The 23,502-nt window shown below is 47.8% G+C and overlaps 1 long non-coding RNA gene across 1 annotated transcript in view; it reads left to right on the top strand.

Moving 5' to 3' along the window:
• LOC134730168 (uncharacterized) overlaps window positions 1-22,948 on the top strand; it is a 67,446-nt gene extending 44,498 nt beyond the window's left edge. Inside the window, exons 4-5 of the long non-coding RNA XR_010111838.1 lie at window positions 20,912-21,013; window positions 22,404-22,948. This is a non-coding gene — a long non-coding RNA (uncharacterized LOC134730168). The remainder of the gene's footprint in view (window positions 1-20,911; window positions 21,014-22,403) is intronic.
• The last annotated feature ends 554 nt before the right edge of the window (window positions 22,949-23,502 follow it).

Here is a 23,502-nt window from a genome sequence, read left to right as displayed (position 1 = left end):
GTGGCCGTAGCTGGAGACCCCAGTTGGGAGGTCCTTTCCAGTGACATGCAACAGGGTCAGGGGCCTGCTTACAAAAGCAGTCTGGCCATGATTTGGTAAAGCAGCCATGCTGTGCTGTGGGATCTCTTCTGCCCCTGGTCGGTTTGTACTCTCCAAAGCCCTCAGGCTGGAATGACTAAGTTGCCTGAACAGGAAAGATGGCGGCCTGCCCCATCTATTCTCTCAGAGTTCATCTTGTTTGATGGAGCTTAATTTTTAGCCTGTTAATTTTACTGTCTACATTAGACTTGTTCTGAAAGAATCTGTTATCTTTTAGGTTAGATATATGAGAATTCATTGTTTTCTGTAAATAAATCTGTTCATGTCTTGTTCTCTGGAAAGAAATCTCTTTCAGCTCTCTGACTTTGGTCACAATCATGTAGAGCAGTAGCCAGTCTACAGTGACATAATTGAATTTCCATTTCCTGTGTTTCGTTTTTGTGTCTTACATTGTACAGTTCAGAACTGTGCACTTTATTCCCAATTGTCAAAATGCTAAGCTGTCCACTGTACTGAAATTCTGTTTTTGTTAATTCTTCGTCATTCAGTTTTTTTTAAGATGTGCACTTTTATCCAACTTTTCTCAAGGCAGAGTACAGGTAAGCCCTGGCTGCCTCGAGCCACTCTCAGGGAGACCAAAACCCTTCATACATTCCAAGTTGGGGTACAAAAAAGTGGGGCCATGAAGGCTAGTCATTCAAAATAAAACAAAATTTAAAAGTATTAAGGCAAAGATTTAAAAAATTTTACATTACATAATTTACACAAAAGCAATGCTATCGCCTACCATGTGTGAACTCGGGAGAGGACTGGGCCATTCTCCTTAGAGAGAAGTAGGGAGGCTTTTAGGAGGGCAAGGGGCTTCCTGAAACAATGTATCTCACAATATTTGGAATGACTATTGAAAAGAAAAACATTGTACAATCGAAGTCCTTGGCGACATTGTAGAACTAGCAGGTGCTGACCCCTGAGCCACAACCACAGTTCTGGGTTTGGGGTTTGGTAAAACCACCCCAAGGACAGAGTTCTGGGGCCGGGCTTTGGAGGAACCAAGGCGCCTCCCAGGGATGGTGTGTCACTCCTGCTTGCCATGAAATGTGCACACAGGCTGTCCCCCTGCCCATCCCGTCCTGCTGGACAGGATGGAGGAAGTGAGGGAACAGGCAGGGTGGACAGCTGGAATTCAGGGAGAGGCAGGTGCATGCTGGGAGGTCAGGACCTGTGAGGGCTGTGGGGGCATCAGGTGGAGTGGGCTCCAGGTGCACCCTCAGTGCACAGGGCAGGTCTCAGGCCAGGCTCCCTGGACCCCGGCTGGGTGATGTGGTCACTCCCTGGTGACTGCTGTCAGACCCTGGCCACCCTCCCTGGGCAGCACCGTCCCATCCCAGAACTGGACTTTCTGAGTCCTAAAACAGGACAGTGCTGCCCAGGCCTGACAGACTGGGAGGACCTGTGAAGTCCTAAATCCCTAGACCAGCCTCCCAACAGCAGGGACAGTCTCCTACCTTTACCTTCAGGGCACTGACTGATACATCTCATTCTAAGGCAACCAAGGCAGAGCTGAGGACCTGTGCCAGGCTGGGAGCCAGTCCTCTCCCTAAATGGGCCTTAGGGAAGCCTCATCCCTGTCCCAGTGCACTGCAAGTTTCAGCCCAGGAGACACATAGGGAAGGGAGGACGGGGCCTCCCTACTGGCTGACCCTGGAAAAGCGGGACCTGGGAGAAGAGGGAGTGCAGGGCTGGCAGGGGATGCTCCAGGCCCATGGAGAGCTCAGGCTGCACCAGGGGGCTGCCCCTCCTGGGCTGGAGGCTGTGCCCTCTACAGTATCTGAGGAAGTCCAGTCCTGAGATGGGACAGTGCTACCCAGGGTGGGTGGCCAGCACCTGACAACAGTCTCCCAGCAAGTGACCACATCACCCGGCCAAGGTCCAGGGAGCCTGGGCCAAGACCTGCCCAGTGCGCTGAGGGTGCACCTGGAGCCCACACCACCTGACGCCCCCACAACCCTCATAGGGTCTGACCTCCCAGCATGCACCTGCCTCTCCCTGAAACCAAGCTGCCCACCCTGCCTGTTCCCTGGCCTCCTCCATCCTGTGCAGACCATAGACTGTGACTATCTCTCCGACCACTCTGGCCCTTCCTTTACCTTTGTCCTGTCAGAATCTCTGAGCAAGATCTCCCAGGTCCATCCAAACACCTGCTTTGTCCACTTTTGACGGGCCATTGAACACCACTGGGCCACCCCAGCTGTCCACAGGCTCCTCGATAACATGCATTTCCCCTGACATCTCCCAGCAGTACTCAGCAGCCCCACTCACCAGGTCCCTGGTGACCAGATCCAACATATCACTTCCTCCCTGACCACACCCTCACTGATTAGAGCCCCATCACCAGGCCTCACTAACTAGATTCCCGCTGCCAGGCCCACAATGACCAGGACTCCACTGACGAGGACCTTACTGACAAGGCCTCACTGGCAAGGCCTCATTGACGAGGTCCTTACTGACAAGGCCTCACTGATCAGGTTCCACCGATCATGACCCCATTGTCTGGTCCCACAGATGAAGCCCCACTGACCTGGCCTGCAGGGAATAGGCAGCCAGTGACCAGGCCCCTGCTAACCAGGACTGAGGTGACAAGATGCCCCTGACTGGGACCCTAATGACTACGCCCCACTGAACAGGCACGCACTGCTCAGATCCCCGCTGACCAGGTCACCCCGTAGAGCAGTGCTACAAAAGCCACCAATGATCAAGTCCTCTCTGACCAGGCCCCCACTGATTAATTTCCACGGACCAGCCTGCCCTGACCAGGGCCCCACTGACAAGCGTCTCTGCTGACTAGGTCCCAAGGTCTCCACTGACCAAGTCCCACAGCCCAGGTTGGCACTGACCAGACACCAAACATTTGTCTACCACTATCAACCCACTCACCAAGACATGCACTACTAGATCCCTCTAATGGGACCCGCTCTAAGCAGACCCCTGCTGACCAACCCCCACTAAATAGGCCTCACTGACAAGTCCCAACTGACTAGGTCCACTGAGCAGGCCCACACTGATCAGGCCCCTCCTAACCATATCAGAAGACCAAGAGGCAATGAGATGTTTCATATGGCAGGAGTAGGAGCAAGACAGAGAGGGGAAAGAGGTGTGACATCCTGTTAGACAACCAGATCACATGAGAACTCACTGTCAGGAGATCAGCATCAAGAAGACTAACCAATGGTGAAGGATTCTCCAACCACACCACTGCCCACTTCTTCCAGGCAGAAGCCTCCTGCAGAGGCAGAACCTCTTACGAAACTTCCACTATGGTAGTGCAGAAGGAAAATATAGGCTTTGAGCCCCCACACAGGAGGCCATGATCCTCCAGACTCCAGATTAATAAGCCCACCAACAGCTCACACTCTCAGTATGGAAAAGCTACAGGCACTCAACACCAACCCAGCCCATGAGAGCAGCCATGGGGGCTACACCCTGCAAAGCCACAGGTGCACTCTCCTAGTAGAGGTTTCCCATGAGCCTCTGCCTCTGCAGCAGGTTACTCCCACCCTCCCACCACCCTACTGCCAACCTACTCCTCCCCACACTACCACCCCTTTTCCTTCCACCCAACCCCCTCCCATCCAAGATTAAATCACCTCCCACCTGGTCCACCTCCAACATTAAGGATGACACGTGAGTTTTATACGGACACACAGCCAACCCATATTATTCTGACCCTGATTCCCCAGAACCTCATGTCCTTCTCACAGAGCAAAACACAATCATGCCTTTTCAAAAGTTTCCAAAAGTCTTAACTCATTCCAAATGTAAAAATTTCAAAATCTCATCTGTGACAAGGTTACAGTCCCTTCTGCCAATGAGTCCCTGAATTTAAAAGGGATTTCTTTTCCTTCAAGGTAGAACAGGCATTGGGTAAGGTTTCTCAATCCAAAGGGAAGAAGTTGCCCAGAAAAATAACACAAATGCAAGTCCAAAACCCAGCAGGACAGTATTCACTCAATCTCACAGCTCCAAAATCATCAAGAGAACTCACTGTCGTGCGGACAGCATTAAGGAGATAGTGTTTACTCATTTGTGAAGAATCTGCCCCCCACCCTCACCTTTCACTCCCACCGACAAAATAATCTCTCCCATTCTCCCCACACCCCTACCTCCAACACCCACTCTTCTCCATGATTAAATCACCTCCCACCAGGTCCCACCTTTAACATTCCCCACTACAATTCCACATGAGCATTGGTAGGGACACAGAATCAAATCATATTATTCTGGCTCTTGCTCCCCAAATCTTGTATCCTTGTCACACTGCAAAATACACTGATGACTTCTCTACTGTCCCCCAATGGCTTAACTCATTCCAGCATTTACTGAAATGTACAAGGACTTACAGACCCCATGCAAGTCAAAAACCCAGCAGGCCAGTCATTGAATCCTACAGCTCCAAATCATCTTTTCTGAATCTACATCTCACATCTAGAGCACAGGTGTGTGATGCCTGGGCTTCCAAGGCCTTGGGCAGCTCTGCACCTGTGGCTGTGCAGGGTCTATACCCCACAGCTGCCCTCATGGGCTGGGCTGATGTTGAGTGCCTGTAGCATTTCCATACTAATGGTGCCAGCTGTTGGTGAGTCTATGAATCTGGAGTCTGGAGAATGGTGCCTCCATATTTAGGGACTCCAGCCCTAAATTCTCCTTCTGTACTGCCCTAGTAAAAGTTTCCCATGAGGCTCTGCCTCTTGGAAAAGATTCTGTGTGAACACCCAGGTTTTTCCGTACATACTCTGGAGTCTAGACAAAGGCTTGCAAGCGTCTAGTTTTGTGCTGTGTGCAGCTGCTGGCTTAACACTATGTGGAAGCCACCAAGCCTTGAAGCTTGCACCCCTGAAGCAGTGATGCAAGCTGTACCTGTGCATCTTTCAGCCAAGGCTGGAGCTGGAGCTTCAGGAATGCAGCCAACAGTGTCCTGAGGTTGGACATAGCAGCGGGGCCATGGGGCTGGAGAAGGAAACCATTCTTTTCTCACAGGCCTCAGGGCCTGTGATAGCAAGGGCTGCTGCAAAAGTCTCTGAAATGCCTTCAAGTCCTTTTTAATATTGTATTGGCTATTAGCACTGAACTCCCTTTTATGCACATTTCTGAAGACTTTTTGAACTTTCCCACTGATAATCAGCTTTTCTTTTTGGCCACTTGGCCAGGCTTCAAATTATCCAAACTTTTAAGCTCTCCTTCTCATTTAAATACAAGTTTCACTTTGAGGTCATTTCTTTGGTCGCATATAGGACCATAGGCTGTTCGACACAGACAGGAAACCTCTTAAGCTTTGCTGCCTAAAATTTCATTCCACCAAATACACTCTAAATTATCACCCTGATGTTCAAAATTTCACAGGCCTCCAGGTTAGGGGCATTGTGCAGCAACATTCTTTGCTAAGGAAAAAACAAAAGTGACCTTGACTCCTGTTCCCAGCAAGCTCCTCATTTTCATGTGAGACCTTCTAAGCCTGGTGATCACTGTCCATCCTTCTGTCACCTTTTTAATTATAACTATTTAACAAGTCTCTACACTGATCCAAACTTTTCCTCATCTTCCTGTCTTCTTCCAAGACCTCCAAACTCTCCAACCTCTGGCCATTACACACGTCTCAACCTGCTCCTACATTTTCAGCTACGTTTGTCACAGCCTGGCAATGTGGTAAAGGAAGAAAAGTCCATTTCAGGAGAAAAATTAATGCAGGCTTCAGACATTTGCCTGAAAAGAAGCTGAGTGCTGATTGCCAAGAGAATAGGAAAAAGGCCTTGAAGGCATTTCATAGTTCCACTTTATAGCATTATTTTTCTGCATAATCAGAAAGAAAAGAGGTTGAACTGGCTCATGGTTCTGCAAGCTTTAAATAAATCATAGAGGCTTCTGCTTCTGGGAGGACTCAGGAAGCCTCCCAATCATACCAGAAGACCAAGCAGCAATGGGATGTTTTATATGGCAGAAGTAGAAACAAAACAGAGAGAGGAAAAAGGTGCCACACGTTGTATAACCCTGTTATACAACCAGATTTCCTGAGAACTCACTATCACAAGGTCAGTATCAAGAAGATGTTGCTTAGCCATTGGTGAAAGTTCTGCCCCCTACCACCCACACCCCTCGCTGTTTCCAGGCAGAAGCCTGAGGAAAAGGCAGACCCACTAGGAAAACCTCTAATAGGGCAGAGCAGAAAAAGTATATGGGCTTGGAGGCCCCACACAGGAGGTTACCATCCTCAGACCCCAGATTCATAGACTCACCAACAGCTTGCACTCTCAGTATGGAAAAGCTACAGGCACTCAACAACAACCCAGCCTATGAGGGCAGCCATGGGGGCTACACCCTGCAAAGCCATAGGTGCACTGCCCTGGTGGAGGTTTTCCTTGAGGCATTGCCTCTGCAGCAGGCTACTCGCCCTTACTACTGCCCACGAACCTCTCACCACCCTACTGCCAGCCTACTCCTCCCCATCCTGCCCATTTGTTTTCCCTTCCACCCCTACCAACCTCCCGTTTGTGATTAAATCACCTCCCACCAGGCCCAACCTACAACTGTCAGGAATACAATTCCCCATGAGTTTTTGTAGGGAAACACAGCCAAACCATATTATCCTGACCCTGACACCCCCACATCTCATGTACTTCTCACACAGAAAAATACAAACATGCCTTTTCAAAAGTTTCAAATAGTCTTAACTCATTCCAGCAGTAACTCAAATGTAGTAAGTTCAAGTCTCATCCAAGACAAGGCTGCAACCCCTTCTGCCTATGAATCCCTGAATGTAAAAGACAATTCTTTTCTTTCAAGTTACAATGATGGCACAGGCACTGGGTAGGCTTTCTTAAACCAAAGGGAAGGTTTTCCCAGAAAAATAACACAAATGGGACACAGGCCCAATCCGACTCCAAAACCCAGCAGAACAGCATTCATTTATCACGAGAACTCACTATCACACAGACTGCATTAAGGAGATAGTATTTAACCATTTGTGAAGGATCTGCCACCCATCCCCATGTTTCACCCTCACCCACACCATGAACCTCCATTCTCCCACATCCCCCTTCCAACCCCCATTCTCTACCATGATTAAATCACCTTCTACCAAGCCCCACAGTTAACATTCCCCATTATAATTCCACATGAGTTTTGGTAGGGACACAGAGCCAAATCGTATTATTCTCCCTTTGGCCCCCCAATCTCACATCCTTCTCATACTGCAGAATACAATGATGCATTCTCTACAGTCCCCCAATGTCTGAACTCATTCCAGCATTTACTCAAATGTCCATTTGTGAAGGATCTACCCCCTACTCCTGCCTTTCACCCCCAACCCCACCACAATCGCCCCCAACCCTCCCCACCCCTTAATCCCCCCAACCCTCCCCACCCCCCAACCATCTAACCTCCACTCTTCACCATGATTAACTAACCTTCCACAAGCCCCCACCTTTAACATTTCCCATTAAAATTCTACATGAGTTTTGGTAGAGACACAGAGCCAAAACATATTATTCTGTCCCTGGTCCCCCAAAGTTCATGTCTTTCTTACATTGCAAAATGCAATGAGGCCTTCCCTAGAGTCCCCCAAATCTTAACTCATCCCAGCATTTACTCAAATGTCCAAAGGCCAAAGTCTCCTCTGAGACAAGGCTGCCATATCTTCTGCCCTGAGCCTCTGAAATACAAAGCAATTTAACCACTTCCAAGTTACAGTGGTTGTACAGGCATTGAGTAAGCATTCCAAGCCAAAAAGAAGAAATTTCCCAGAAAGAAGCACAAAACACAGATGGGATTTACAAACCCCCTGCAAGTCAAAAACCCAGCAGGCCAGGCATTCCATCATACAGCTCCAAATCATCTTTTTGGAATCTATGTCCACATCCAGAGCACAGGGTGGTGTGATGGCTGGGATCCCAAGGCCTTGGGCAGCTCTGCACATGTTGCATTGCAGAATCTTCCCCCTACAGCTGACTTCATTGGCTAGGCTGGCGTTGAGTGCCTGTAGCTTTTCAACACTAAGGGTGCAAGCAGCTGGTGGGTCTATGAAACTGAGGTCTGGAAAATGGTGCCTCCCTGTATGGGGACTCCCACCTTATACTTTCCTTGTGTACTACCTGAGTAGAGGTTTACCATGAGGCTCTGCCTCTTGGAAAAGCTTCTGGCTAGACACTCAGGCTTTCTGATATATCCTCTGGAGTCCAGACGAAGGCTCTGAAGCTTCTAGTCCTGTGCTTTATGCACCTGCTGGCTTAACACTATGTAGAAGCCACCAAGGCTTGGAGCTTGCATCCTCTGAAGGAGTGATGCAAGCTGTACCTGTACATCTTTCATCCATGGCTGAAGCTGGAAAAGGAGCTGCAGGGATGCAAGCAGTAGTGTCCTGAGGCTGCACACAGCAGTGGAGCCATGGGGCTGGGCCAGGAAACTATTCTTTTCTCCTAAACCTCAGGGCCAGTGACAGCAAGGACTGCTACAAAGGTCTCTGAAATGCCTTCAAGGCCTTTTTCCCATTGTCTTGAATTACTAGCATTGGGCTCCTTTTTATGCAAATATCCTAAGCCTTCTTGATTTTCCCCCTGAAAATCAGCTTTTCTTTTTGACCACTTGTCCAGATTACAAATTTTCCAAATGTTGAAGCTCTGTTTCTCATTTAAATATAAGTTCCAACTTATGGTCATTTCTTTCATCACACATAGGAGCACAGGCTGTTCGATGTAGGCAGTACAACTCTTGAGCTTTGCTGCTTAGAAGTTCATTCCACCAGATACACCCTAAATCATCACCCTCGAGTTCAGTTTCACAGATCTCCCGGGAAGGGTCACTGTGTAGCCAATTACTTTGCTAAGTCAAAACAAAAAAACCTTGGCTCCTTTTCCCAGTAAGTTCCTCATTTTCATCTGAGACCTTACAAGGCTGGTCTTCACTGTCCATCCTTCTGTCAGCCTTTTACTCACAACTATTTAATAAGTCTCTGCAATGGTCCAAACTTTCCCTCATCTTCCTGTCTTCTTCCAAGCTCTCCAAACTCTCTAACCTCTGGCCACTACCCAATATGGAACCTGCGTCTACACTGTCAGCTATCTTTGTTGCAGCCTGGCAATGTGGTAAAAGAAGAAAAGTCCATTATCAGGGGGAAACATCAAGATGGCCTCCAATATTTGCACTGAAAAAAGCTCAGTGCTAATAGCCAAGAGAATGGGGGAAATTCCTCGAAGTCATTTCATAACTTCACTTCACAGCATTAATTTTCTGTATCTACATAAAGAAAAGAGGTCTAATTGACTCACAGTTCTTCAGGCTGTAAAGAAAGCATAGTGGTTTCTGCTTGTAGGGGGACTCAGGAAGCCTCCCAATTATACCAGAAGGCCAAGCGGCAATGAAATACTTCATATGGCAGGAGTAGAAGCAAGACAGAGAGAGGAAAGAGGTGAGACATCCTGTTATACAACTATATCTCATGAGAGCTCACTATCAGGAGATCAGCATCAAGAAGATTGTGGTTAACTGTTGGTGAAGGATCTGCCCACCTCCCCATATCCACCACCCACTGTTTCCAAGCAGAAGCCTGAGGCAGAGACAGATCCCCTTGGCAAACCTCTACTAGGGCAGTACAGAAGGAAAATATGGGCTTGGAGCCCCCACGCCACCATCCTCCAGACCCAAGAGTCATGGACCCACCAACAGCTCACACCCCCAGTGTGGAAAAGCTTCAGGTACTCAACACCAGCCCAGCCCATGAGAGCAGCAGCAGGTGCTAAACCCTGTAAAGCCACAGGTGCAAAACCACAGGTGCACTGCCTTAGTAGAGGTTTTCCATGAGCCTCTGCCTCTGTGGCAGGCTACTCCCTTCCTGCTACACACCACCCTACAGCCAGCCTACTCCTCCCCACCTTACCCACCTGTTTTTACTTCCAACCCCACCCCTCTCCCATCCATGAATAAATCACCTCTCACCAGGCCCCACCTGCAACATTCGGGATTACAATTACATGTGAGTTTAGGTAGGGACACACAGCTAAACCATATTATTCTGACCCTGATCCCCCAAATATCATATCCTTCTCACAGAGTAAAATACAATCATGCCTTTTCAAAAGTTGCCAAAAGTCTTAAGTCATTTCAGCATTAACTCGAATGTAAAAAGTTCCACGTCTCACCTGAGAAAAGGCTACAGGCCCTTTTGCCTATAAGTCCCTGAATTTAAAAGGGAGTTCTTTTCTTTCAAGGTACAATGATGGTACAGGCATTGGGTAAGTTTTCTCAATCCAAAGGGTAGAGGTTTGCCAGGAAAATAACACAAATGGGATCACAGCGCCAATGCAAGTCCAAAACCCAGGAGACCAGTATCCATTACATCTCACAGCTCCAAAACCATCACGAGAACTCACCATCATGAGGAAAGGATTAAGGAGATGGTGTTTAACTATTTGTGAGGGATCATCCCCCCACCTCCACTTTTCACCCCTCACCCCCAGCATAATCCACCCATCTTCCCCAATCTCCAGCTTCCAACACCCAGTGCCCTCCATGATTAAATCACCATCCACCTGGCCCCAATTTTAACATTTCTGATTACAATTCCACATGAGTTTCCATAGCGACACACAGCCGAATCTTATTATTCTGTCCCTGCCTCCCTAAATCTCATGTCCTTCTCACTTTGCCAAATACAGTGATGCCTTACTTACAATTCCCCAAGCCACTATGCTTTTTTTTTACAGCCTGCAGAACCATCAGCCGATTAAACCCCTTTTTGTTATGATCATACAGAAAATTAGTACTGTGAAGTGAAGCTATGAAACGCCTTCAATGACTTTTCCCCATCGTCTTGGCTAAGACCTCAAAGGTCTTAACTCATTCCAGCATTTACTTCAATGTCTGAAGCCCAAAGTCTCATCTGAGAGAAAGATGCAGTCCCTTCTGTTCCTGAGCCTCTGAAATACAAAGCAAGTTACCTATTTCCAAGGTATGATTGTCCAGGCATTGAGTAAGAATTCCCACCCTAAAGGAAGATTTTTGCCAGAGAGAACAACGAAACACAAACGGGACTTACAGGTCCCAGGAAAATCCAAAACCCAGCAGGCCAGTTACTCAAACTTACAGCTCCAAAGTCATCCTTTTTTAATCCTTGTCCCACATCCAGGGCACAAGGGCATGAGGGCTGGACTCCCAAGGCCTTGGGCAGGTCTGCACCTGTGGCTTTGCAGTTTTCAGTCCCCACAGCTGCCCTCATGGGCTGTGCTGGTGTTGAGTGCCTGTAGTTTTTACCCACAGAGTGTACAAAGCTCTTGGTGGGTCTATGAGTCTGGGGTCTGCATATGGTGGCCTCCAGTGTGGGGGCTCCAACCCCATATTTTCCTTCTGCACTGCCCTAGTAGAGGTTTCCCAGGAGGCTCTGCTTTTTTGGCAGCCTTCTGTCTGGACATCCAGGCATTTTCATACATCTTCCAAAATCTATATGAAGGCTCTGAAGCCTCTGGGCTAGTGCTCTATGGACTTGCTGGCTTAAGACTATGTGGAAGCCGTGAAGCCTTATAGCTTGTACCCTCTGAAGCAGTGATGCAATCTGTACCTGTGCATCTTTCAGCCAAGGTCGGAGCAGGAGCTGCGGCTGCTGGGATGCAGGCAGCAGTGTCCTGAGGCTGCACACAGCAGCAGGGCCATGGGGCTGGCCCCAGAAACCATTCTTCTCTCCTAGGCCCCAGGGTCTGTGACACCAAGGGCTGCTGCAACCATCTCTGAAATGCCTCCAAGGCTTTTTCCCCCCATTGTCTTGGCTATTAGCACTGGCCTCCATTTTATGCAAATTTCTGGAGCCTTCATGAATTTTCCCCCTGAAAATCAGCTTTTCTTTTTGACCACTTGGCCAGGCTGCAAATGGTTCTAAACTTTTGAGCTCTGCTTGTCATTTAAATATAAGTTCCAACTTGAGGTCATTTCCTCAGTCACACATAACCTCGGTCACACAAGAACACGGGCTGTTTGATGCAGACAGGATCCCCCTTGTGCTATGCTGCCTAGAAGTTCATTCCACCAGATTTGCACTAAATCATCACCCTCAAGTTTAAAGTTTCACAGATCTCGAGGGCAAGGTCGCCCTGCAGCCATGTTCTTTGCTACAGCAAAACAAAAGTAACCTTGGCTCCTGTTCCCAGTAATTTCCTCATTTTCATCTGAGACCTTGTAAGCCTGGCCTTCACTGTCCATCCTTCTGCCAGCCTTTTAATCACAACTATTCAACAAGTGCCTACGATGGTCCAAAATTTCTTTCATCTTCCTGTCTTCTTTCAAGCTCTCCAAACTCTCCAACCTCTGGCTGTTACCCACTTCTGAACCTGCTTTACATTTTCAGCTATCTTTGTTGCAGCCTGACAATGTAGAAGAAAATGAAGTCCATTTTCGGGGGAAACTTCAAGAAGGCTTCAGATATATGCATTAAAAAGAAGTCCAGTGCTAACAGCCAAGACGATGGGGAAATGTCATTGAAGATATTTCATAGCTCCACTTCGCAGTACTTTATTTTCTGTATGATCATAATGAAAAGGGGTTTAATTGGCTCATGGTTCTGCAGGCTGTAAAGAAAGCATAGTGGCTTCTGCTTCCGGGAGGACTCAGGAAGACTCCCAATCATACCAATAGGAAAACAGCAATGAAATATTTCATACGGCAGGAGTAGGAGCAAGGCTGAGAGAGGAAAGAGGTGCCACACCGTTATATAACCAGATCTCATGAGAACTCACTATCACTAGGTCAGCATCAAGAAGATGGTGCTTAACCACTGGTGAAGGCTCCGCCCCACAACACAGCTCCACCTCCTAGTGTTCCAGACAGAAGCCTGCTGCAGAGGCAGAGGCTCTTGGGAATCCTGTACTATGGCAGTGCAGAAGGAAAATAAGGGCTTTGACTGACTATGCAGGAGGCCACCATCCTCGAGACCCCAGATTCATAGACCTACCAACAGTTCACACCCTCAGTATGGAAAAGTGATAGGCTCTCAACACCAGCCCAGCCCATGAGAGCAGCCATGGGGGCTAAAGCCTGCAAAGCCACAGGTGCACTGCCTTGGTAGAAGTTTTCCATGAGCATCGGCCTCTGCAGCAGGCTACTCCCCATTCCTACTATCCATCACCCTCCCACCGCCCTACAGCCAGCCTATTCTTCCCCACCCTACCCACCCCTTTTTTCTTCCACCCCTACCCCTCCCATCCATGATTAAATAATCTCCCACCAGGCCCCATCTCCAAAATTTGGGATTACAATTCCACATGAGTTTTTCCAGGGGCACACAGCCAAATCATATTATGCTGACCTTGACCCCCCAAATATCATATCCTTTTCACAGAATAAAATACAATCATGCCTTTTCAAAGGTTTCCAAAAGGCTTAACTCCTTCCTGCATTAACTCAAATGTAAAAAGTTCTAAGTCTCATCTGAGACAAGGCTACAGTCTCTTCTGCCTATGAGTCCCTGAAGTTAAAAGGGTGTTTGTTTCTTTCAAGGTACAATGATGGTACAGGTACTGGGTAAACTTTCTCAGTCCAAAGGGAAGAAATTTCCAAGAAAAATAACACAAATGGGACCACAGGCCCAATGGACATCCAAAATCCAGTACGTCAGTGTTCATTCAATCTCACAGCTCCAAAATCATGAAGAGAACTCACTATCAGAAGGACAGCATTAAGGAGATGGTGTTTAACCATTTGTGAAGGATCCACCCCCACTCCTGCCTTTCACCCCCAACCCTACCACAATCTCCTCCAACCCTCCCCACCCCCGATTCCCTCCAACCCTCTCCACCCCAGAATCCCCCCCCACCCTCCCAGTGCCCCCAGCAATCCAACCTCCACTCTCCACCATGATTAAATCACCTTCCATCAGCCCCCACCTTTAACATTTTGCATTAACATTCCACATGAGCTTTGGTAGAGACAGAGAGCCAAAACCTATTATTCTGTCTCTGGTCCCCCAAAGTTCATGTCTTTCTCACATTGCAAAATGTAATGATGCCTTCCCTAGGGTCTCTCAAATCTTAACTCATTCCAGCATTTACTCAAATGCACAAAGCCCAGAGTCTTATCTGAGACAAGTCTACAGTCCCTCCTGCCCATGAGCCAGTGAATTATAAAGCAAGTTTACTACTTCCAAGGTACAATGATTGTACAGGCAGTGGGTGACTCATAGGATACATAAGTGTCCAAAACCCAGCAGGCCAGTCACTTAATGCTACAGCTCCAAAATCACCATTTTTGAATCCTTGTCCCATATCCATGGCACAGGGCTGTGAGGGCTGAGCTCCCAAGGCCTTGGGCAGATCTGCACCTGTGGCTTTGCAGCGTTCAGCCTCCGCGGCTGTCTCTCATGGGCAGGGCTGTTGTTGAGTGCCCATAGCTTTCCCACACTGAGGGTGCAAGCTGTTTATGGGTCTATGAATCTGGGGTTTAGAGAATGATGCCTCCCTGTGTGGGGGCTTCAACCCTATAGGTCCCTTCTTTGCTCCTCTAGTAGAGGTTCCCCATGAAGCTCTGCCTCTTGGAAAAGCTTCTTCCTGAACATCCAGGAATTTCTGTACATCTTCTGGAGTCTAGACGGGAGTTCCCAAGCCTCTAATCTCTTTCTCTGTGCACCTACTGGCTTAACACTATATGGAAACCATCAAGACTTTGAGCCACCTCTGAAGCAATGACCCAAGCTGTACCTGTGCATCTTTCAGCCATGGCTGGTGCTGGAGCTGTACGGATGCCGGCAGCAGTGTCCTGCGGTTCAGCACAGCAGCAGAGCCATGGGACTGGCCTAGGAAACCATTCTTTTCTCCTAGGCCCCAGGGCCTGTGACAGCAAGGGCTGCTGCAGACATCTCTAAAATGCTTTCAAGGCCGGTTTCCCACTGTCTTGGCTTTTTGCACTGGGTTCCTTTTTATACAAATACCCTAAGCCTTCTTGAATTTTCCCCCTCAAAATCGGATTTTCTTTTTGAACACTTAGCCAGGCTCCACATTTTCCAAACTTTAGATCTCCACTTGAAGTTCCAACTTGAAGTCACTTCTTAGGTCACCCATAAGAACACAAGCTGTTCAATGTAGGCAGGACACCTCTTGTGCTATGCTGCCTAGATGTTCATTTCACCAGATACATCCTAAATCATCACCCCCAAGTTCATAGTTTCACAGATCTCCAGGGCAGGGTCCCCATGCAGCCAGCTTCTTTGCTAAGGCCAATCAAATGTAATCTTGTCTCTTGTTCATAGGAAATTCCTCATTTTCATCTGAGAACTTTTAGGTCTGGACTTCAGTGTTTACACTTTTGTCAGCCTTCCTATCACAAGTATTTAACAATTCTCTATAGTGGTCCAATATTTTCCTCATCTTGCTGTCTTCTAAGCTTTCCCAACTCTTCTGACCTCTGTCTTTTACCCACTTCTGAACCTGGTTGTACATTGTCAGCTATCTTTATCACAGCCTGGCAATGTGGTAAAACAGAAAAGTCCATTTTCAGGGGGAAAGTTCATGAAGGATTCAGATATTTGCATGAAAAGAAGCTGAGTGCTGGTTGCCAAGACAAAGGGGAAAGGGCCTTGAAGGCATTTCATGGCTCCACTTCATAGTACTAATTTTCTGCATGATCATAAAGAAAAGAGGTTTAATTGACTCACGGTCCAGCAGGCTGTAAAGGAAGCACAGTGGCTTCTGCTTCTGGGAGGATCAGATCAGGAATCCTTCCAATCATACTAGAAGGCCAAGGGGCAATGAGATGTTTCAAATGGCAGGGGTAGAAGAAAGACTGAGAGAGGAAAGAGGTGCCACCCCCTGTTATATAACCAGATCTCATGAGAACACACTATCATGAAGACAGCATCAAGAAGAAGTTGCCTAACCATTGGTGAAGGATCTGCCTCCCACCCCCACCTCCCACTGTTTCCAGGCAGAAGCCTGCTGCAGATGAAGCATTCTTGGGAAACCTCTACTAGGGCAGTGCAGAAGGAAAATATGGACTTGGAGCCCCCATGCAGGGGGCCACCACGCTCCAGACCCCAGATACATAGACCCACGAACAGCTTGCACCCTCCGTGTGGAAAAGCTACAGGCACTCAACACTAGTCCAGTCCATGAGAGCAGCCATTGGGGCTCAAACCTGCAAAGCCACAGGTGTGCTTCCCTAGTAGGGATTTTCCATGAGACTCTGCCTCTGCAGCAGGCTACTACCCCTTCCTACTACCCACCACCCTCCCACCACCACCCTCCCACCACCGTACAGCCAGTCTACTCCCTCCCACCCTACCCACCCCTTTTTCCCTTCCACATCCACCCCCACCCATCCATGATTAAATCACTCCCTCCCACTCCCTGTCATAATCTAATCCCTCCAAACCCTTCCAATCTTTGTTTGCTACCCACTACTGAGCCTGCTTCTACTTTTTCAGAAATCTGTATAGCAGGTTGGCTATGTAGCAATAACAAAAATCCCATTTAAGGGGAAACATTCAAGAAGATTTCAGAAATTGGCATATAAAGAAGCCCTGTGCTAATAGCCAAAACAAAGGGAAAAAGGCCTTGAAGGCATTTCACAGCTCCTCTCTGCAGTTCTACTTTTCTGTATTATTGTAATAAAAGAGGTGTAATTGACTCATGGTTCTGCAAGCTGTGAAGGAAGTATAGTGTCTTCTGTTTCTGGGAGGAATCAGGAAGCCTCCTCATTATATCAGAAAGCCAGGGGACAATGAGATGTCTCCTAAAGCAGGAGCAGGAGAATGAGATCTGTTTAACAACCAGATCTCATGGGAACTCACTCATTATCAGGAGGATAGCATCAAGGTGATGGTTCTTTATCATTCGTGAAGTATCTACCTGCACCATTTTATGACTAAATCTTTTTCCACCTAGATCTTGCCTGTAACATTACAAAATATAATTCCACATGAGTTTTGGTAGGGACATAGACAAAAACCGTATTATTCTGTCCTTGACCCGATGAATCTCATGTCCTTCTCACATTGCAAAATACAAACATGCCTTGCCAGCAGTCTCCCAAAGTCTTAACTCATTTCAGGATTAACTCAAAGTTACAAAGTCCAAAGTCTCATCTGGGTCAAGGCTACAGTCTCTTTTGCCTATGAGTCTCTGAAATAAAAAGCAGGCATTGTGTAAGCTTTCCATATCCAAAAGGAAGACATTTTCCAGAAAGCTTCTTATTTCTCTCTGAGACCTCCTCAGCCTGGCCTTCACTGTCCATGTTTCTGTCAGGATTTTTGTCACAACCATTGAACCAGACTCTAAGATGATCCAAAAGTTTTCTCATCTGTCTTCTTTTGAGCCCTCCAAACTCTTCCAACCTCCATCCATTACCTGGTTCCAAAGCTGCTTCCACATTTCCAGGTATCTTTATAGCAACGCTGCAGTCCTCATTTGCCATTTTCTGTATGATTTATTTTGAAAAAGAGGTTTAATTGGCTCATGGTTCTAAACACAGTGCTTCTGCTTCTAGGCCTCAGAAATCTTTCAATAATCATGGAAGGCAAAGAAAGAATCAATTGTCTCACATGGCAAGGGGAAAACACGGAGAGTGGGGAGGTGATATAGAGATTTCAGTGACTACATCTCATGAGAAGTCACTCATTATTGTGAGGATGGTAGAAGGGGATGGTGCTGAACCATTCATGAGAAACTTGCCTTCATAATTCAATTACCTTATGCCAGGATCCACCTTCAACATTAGGAAATATAATTCAACATGAGATTCGGTGGGGACACATATTCAAATTGCATCATCAATCTTTGAATATAAAGACATCCACAGCAGGCTTTATCCAGCCAACTTCTTTGAGACTCTTTATAGAGTTTGAAGTCTAGAGCATATACACTAAAATATTCGTACTTCAAAAAGCAATAAAGTGGTATTATCATTTTTCCAAAAGTTACAGCAGTAGTTTAGGCATTCATAGTATGATTTAGTTCACGATTGCTACTGTTTCTATTCTATCACCATATTAACTGTTTCCTATACAATTCTGTATTCAGCTGGAGTTCAGTTGAGCACAAAACCATCCTTGTACTAGCTCTTTGCTAGTGTTATTATTCTGCTGTAGAAAGTATCCTTGAACTGGAAACCGTCCACGATCGAGTATCGAGTCATTCAACACTATCAATTCCTGGGTGACTTTTTGAAAAAGTAGTATCTCTTGTTGCAAGAAATGCTGCATCTGTGAGTCCATGTCTCTCACTGGAATTGGATGGAAGTGGTGAATTTCAGCCAAAGTGACCAAAGAAATCCTGTTCCTGTGATTCTGACGTCATCAGCCTCTGCACCTCTGTCTTCCCTTCTGCCACGTGTTGCCTGCTCTCCATGACTTTGGTAAGAGCTTCCTTGTGTATGTGGATGATGTCCAGGATGTTGGTCTGGTGTCCCTGAGACAGCACTAACAGGTCCATGGCTGGGTCCAGGTCCTTCCTGGACTGACCGGCAAAGAGCTCACTGACAGAGTGGAAGGCATCTATACTGAAGTGGATGGCCTGGTCCAGCTCCAAGGCCTGGCTGAGGCTGAAGGAGAACTGTCAGGCTTCTGATGCTCTTTCTCAATGCCTGCCACCACTCATTGGCTGTGAAGTTGAGCTGAGTGCCCTGTTGTCCATCTTCTTGGTGAAGCACTTGAAGCCATCAATCTTGCTCTCCCACTCCTAAAAGTTGAGTGTCACACTGGGGGTGGGCTCAGGGCCAGGAAGAATCTGGCACTCACCATCTCATCCTTCTCAGCCTTCCTCTTGCCCTGTCTCCAGGCTATCTCTTCAGTGCTGGTGGGGCACATCAGGAAGTGACAAAAAATGTGGCACTGCACCTGCATCCAGAAGCTGGCTGTATGCTTCATCTACAAGATTGGGCCCTTTCTGCACTTGAACATAGATCCACTTCACCATAGATGCCTTCCACACTGTCAGTGAGCTCTTTGCCCATCAGCCCAGGCAGGATCTGGACCCAGTCATGGACCTGTTAGTGCTGTCTCAGGGACACCAGGCCAACATTCTGGACATCATCCACATACACAAGGAAGCTCTTACCAGAGTCCTACTCAAGATGGCCTGTGGTCTGCCTCTTGGCACCCGAGAAGCCCACAGTGCTGTAGAAGCCCCGATGCTTGGACTGGAGCCCCAAAGGCGGCACACACCCCAGTTCTGAGCCTGCTGCTCATTTCCTCTATGTGGCTCCATTTGCAGGACATTTGTTGCACTGAGGCCTGTGCATGCCAGGCAAAGCCAAGCTGGCTCAAAGAGCAACCAGCCACCTCTGCAAGGGTGTGCCAGGAGCCAGTGGACCAGCCACCAACGTCACTCCCTGCCAGTCAGGGTAAATCAGTTATTCTGCCCTGGAGGTGGAGCCCCAGTGCCATCTGCTTTTCCTCAGGCCTCCACTCCATCAGCTGTCAGGTGGTGGTCACTCAGACTGTGGGACACTGGCCATCCCTGTTTCCTTGAGTGGGTGAGGTTGGTGACTGCTCCACCTGCTCCTGGCACACCCTTGCAGAGGTGGCTGGTTGCTCTTTGAGCCAGCTTCGCCTTGCCTGGCATGCACAGGCCCCAGGTACTGAGAAGCTGCTCCGAGTAAGTTTGTCTTGGGCCAAATTCTAAGTCTGGCCAGGGCCACAGAAGGCCGAGTCCCCTGGGTGGTAATCCTGGCTGCTGCAGGGGGGCCCATTGTGCCCCTCCCCTCCCAGGGCTCAGGATGAGGTCCGACTGGGACAGGATGCTTTAGGTATGGGACTTGTGCCCCAGGAGGGGACCTCTGTCACACACGTTGGGTGAGAATATGTATGGCATGCTGCTGGCTGCCAGGGCTGTTGGGATGCACGTTCACCCTTCCCTTCAGGGACCTCAAAGTGACCAGCTTCCCCTTTATGAATGACTTCCCAAGGCCCAGGAGCCATTTGGGGCTGCAGAGCAGCTGGCTGCATGCTGCCCTGGCTTCTTCCATGTTGTGCTGGTAACTACCTACCAAGCGGGGTCAGATGCAGGCACAATGTAGGACGATTGTCTCTGGACCTGTGTCTTGGTTATCATGGAGCTAGACTGGGCCTGGTGACAGGGCCCTGATGGGGTTGCCCTCTGTGGTCACGGAGGTGATCAGAAAAGATGCAGAATGGAATTGCTGCGAGGATGAATGAGATGACTGTCAGCACATAACAGGCAGCTGGTGAGTGTTCAGCGATTACCCTCAGTAGCTGCCCAGAGGCCAAAACCACCCACCTGATAGTGACTTTTCCCAAGCCAGGAGGAAAAGAGCAGGTCCCACTCACCTGAATCTGATCAGTGAGCTGTGTTGAGATGTGCCTCTCATCTAGAAAATGGTCCTTCACGCAGAGCTACTCACAGACACTGCTGTGTGTCTCTAACTGCTCCACAACAGAGAGGCAATGGGGACTCAGCAACAGTGACATTGTGGGGTGACACAACCCACCACTATGGGAGTCTGCTTGGGTCAACAGGGCCCAGAGTCAGTGTCCTCTATCCCCTGAACTGACATGTGTGTATGCAATGTATTTGTGTATGCATGTGTGCCTGTGTGTGTGTGTGTGTGTGTATGTGTGTGTTTGTCTTGCTTCTCTGGACAGGCCTAGCTTCTCCACTCATGGGTGCACCCAGGTCCTCATCACTGTCACCTTAGAGCATTAGAGCCTCTATAGGTGCTCCCCAATCTCTGCCCACCCCACCCATGGTGGTCCTGGGGATGGAGACAGAGGAGGGGCACTGCATAATGCTGAGAGGGCTGGCACCCTCTCTAGGTGGAACACAGGTCATTTGTAAAGTTGTAGGTTTGCCAAGCAGTATTGGATTCAACACATCTTCTCACCTTCTCTTTCCAGCCACCCTCCAGGGTGCCCTGACTCACTTTCCCTGCAGATGGAGGCAAGGAGGCTCCACAGACAACCCCCCTGCCTGAGGTCACATAGTGGCCAGCAGGCTAGGTACTGAGCAACTGCCCCTGACCAGGTTCCCAGTGATGAGTGATGAGGCCCCTAATGACCACTCCTCCATTGACCAGGTCCCACTGATCAAGTCCCCACTGACCATGTCTTCCTAACCAGGCCCACACTTAATAGGCCTCATGGGCCAGACCCCACTGACCAATTTTCCACTGACCTGGTCCCCATTGACAAGACCGGGTTCTCACTGACAAGACCACAATTTACCAGGTTGCTGCCCACCCGACCCCCCACTGAACAATTCTCCATGAATGAGTACCCAGCTGACCGAGCCCTCTCTGACCAGGCCCTCACTGACCAGGCTCCAAGCCACTAAGGCCCCACACTGACCAGGCCCGTGATATATTGTGTATGTCCCACCAACCAGTTTTTCATTGTTTATGTTCCAACAGATCAGACCCCACTAAAAAAGCCACCACTGACTAGGTCCCCCCACTGACTAGGCTTCCAATGACTAGGTCACCAGGTTCCCACTGATGAGGCCTTTACTGAGGAGGCCGCCACTAACCAGGCCCCTGCTGATCAGGTCCCAAATGACTAGGTCCTGATGACCAGGTCATCTCTGACCATGGTCCACTGACCAGGCCCCGGAGCAACGGGGTTCAAAGTCTCATTACAATGTCCCCCTCAGCTCATAGACCCTCCCTCCCTGCATGTGTGCCCAGAGGTCAGGCCCTGGGGTTTTTTTGGGACATGACCTTTCCTCCAAGATACAGGGAGAGACAGTTGGTCTCAGGCTCCAGGTTCCCAGCTCCACACTCACCCCAAAGGCCCTCTGGGCCCGTCTCAAAGGAGAAAGTGAGGTGGCCTGACACTGCCTGGACACACCATCTACCCTATTCCTGAGTGTCAGAGTGTGAAGAAGGGAGGGACATTTGGCAGATAAGGCACGCTGTGCTGTTGGGTCTCTCAGGGCCCTTCCCACAGAGCCCCGATCTAAAGACACAACACAGAGGCTACAGGAAGACTAATCCAGAACCTCTGAGACAGCCAGGGTCCACATGAGGACTCTCCCCAGACAGCCAGAAGGCCCTTTGCTAGTTTCTTGGTACCTCAGTGGATGTGGCAGTGGTTCTTCTGTTGGGGACCAGTGAGTACACACTGGGGAGGGCTCACCTGTGCTTCCTCAGTGGCTCCACCTCTGCTTCTAAAAAAAATTACTCATTCCAGAGCTGGCGCAGAGAAAATACAAGCTGAGCTTAGAACATCTTCTGCCAGAAAGTAAAAAAGTGCCGACAGAGTAATGGAGACAAATCAAAGAGACATAAAGTCAGCTTGGAATGTCTACTACTGGCCTAATCTTGGGGAATTGGAGCATCAGAATCATGAGCTTTCCTTCTCCCTTATTTATTGGTTTTATTTCTCCATGTAGAACAAAGAAGAGAATAAGGAAATAATCATCTGGTAACCATCATAGTAATAATTGTTCAAACACAAGTCATCCATGAAATGCTAAATCTAGTGGGTTCTGAGGAGTAACCAGATATTTACAGAGCCTCAAAGTATCTCCATACAAAATACAGTTGAACTACAGAAAGAAAATTGTAACATTAGCATGGACAAACCTGGCAGGTACTCCTTAACTCTCCTAAGTAATAAAAACTGTAAAATGCAAATAAGCCTTCGATGACCTTTACTAACCTTTACTAAAGTATCAATGATGACTTGGTTGTTTAAACAGCTGACATTTGGGCAATTTGAGTATGTCAAACTCAATAATACTGGTTTTCATTTGCAAGATCCACTTAAAACTTAAGGAGGCCAAAAAACATCATTTAAAATACCCTATAAATTATAATCATACATATGATACAAAAATATCCTACTTCAGTAAATATTGGAATGTTATATATTTTATGAGAAACAATTAAAATGTGTAAATAGCCCAGTAATAAAATTTTATAATCTTTTAAATCATCATACAATTTTTCCTTAAGACTTTATGGTTAAATATTCTCTTCATTAGATGTGGCTTACCCGTGGATTCTAGAGAAGAAAGTAGATGGGAGCAAGTGTCCAATACAGCAACAGCTGGAAAGAAAAATAAAGAATTTTGTTCTTTACCTAAAACACTTCAGTTAACTAAGTGTGAGTTTAAAAACTAAAGACTTGAGAACTTTATCAGAGTTAATAAGAATGAGAAATATGTATGTACCTTTACAATACAAAATTACTATTTAATAATTTACACATGGCATTAATTCTAATTGTGTTTAAATATCAGAGCTTTTTCAGTCTTCATTCATGTAATCAACAGCCACATGCTAAGGTACTAGAACCAGCACTGGAATTACAAGATGAAGATGGCATGGTCCACCTCTCAACAGTCATAAGCTATAACCTAAAAAACAGACAGGCAGGCAATGTCCATATAGAGTCATAGATACCATGACAGGTATACAGCAGGGCACTACTGGAACACAGAGAAGGGACATCTACCCACTTTTATGTCAATATCATGGGCTTTCTGG

Source organism: Pan paniscus, chromosome 23, assembly GCF_029289425.2.
Source record: "Pan paniscus chromosome 23, NHGRI_mPanPan1-v2.0_pri, whole genome shotgun sequence".
Lineage (NCBI taxonomy): Eukaryota > Metazoa > Chordata > Mammalia > Primates > Hominidae > Pan > Pan paniscus.
Note: the sequence above shows the minus strand (reverse complement) of the source record. Positions and strands in the feature narration are given on the sequence as shown.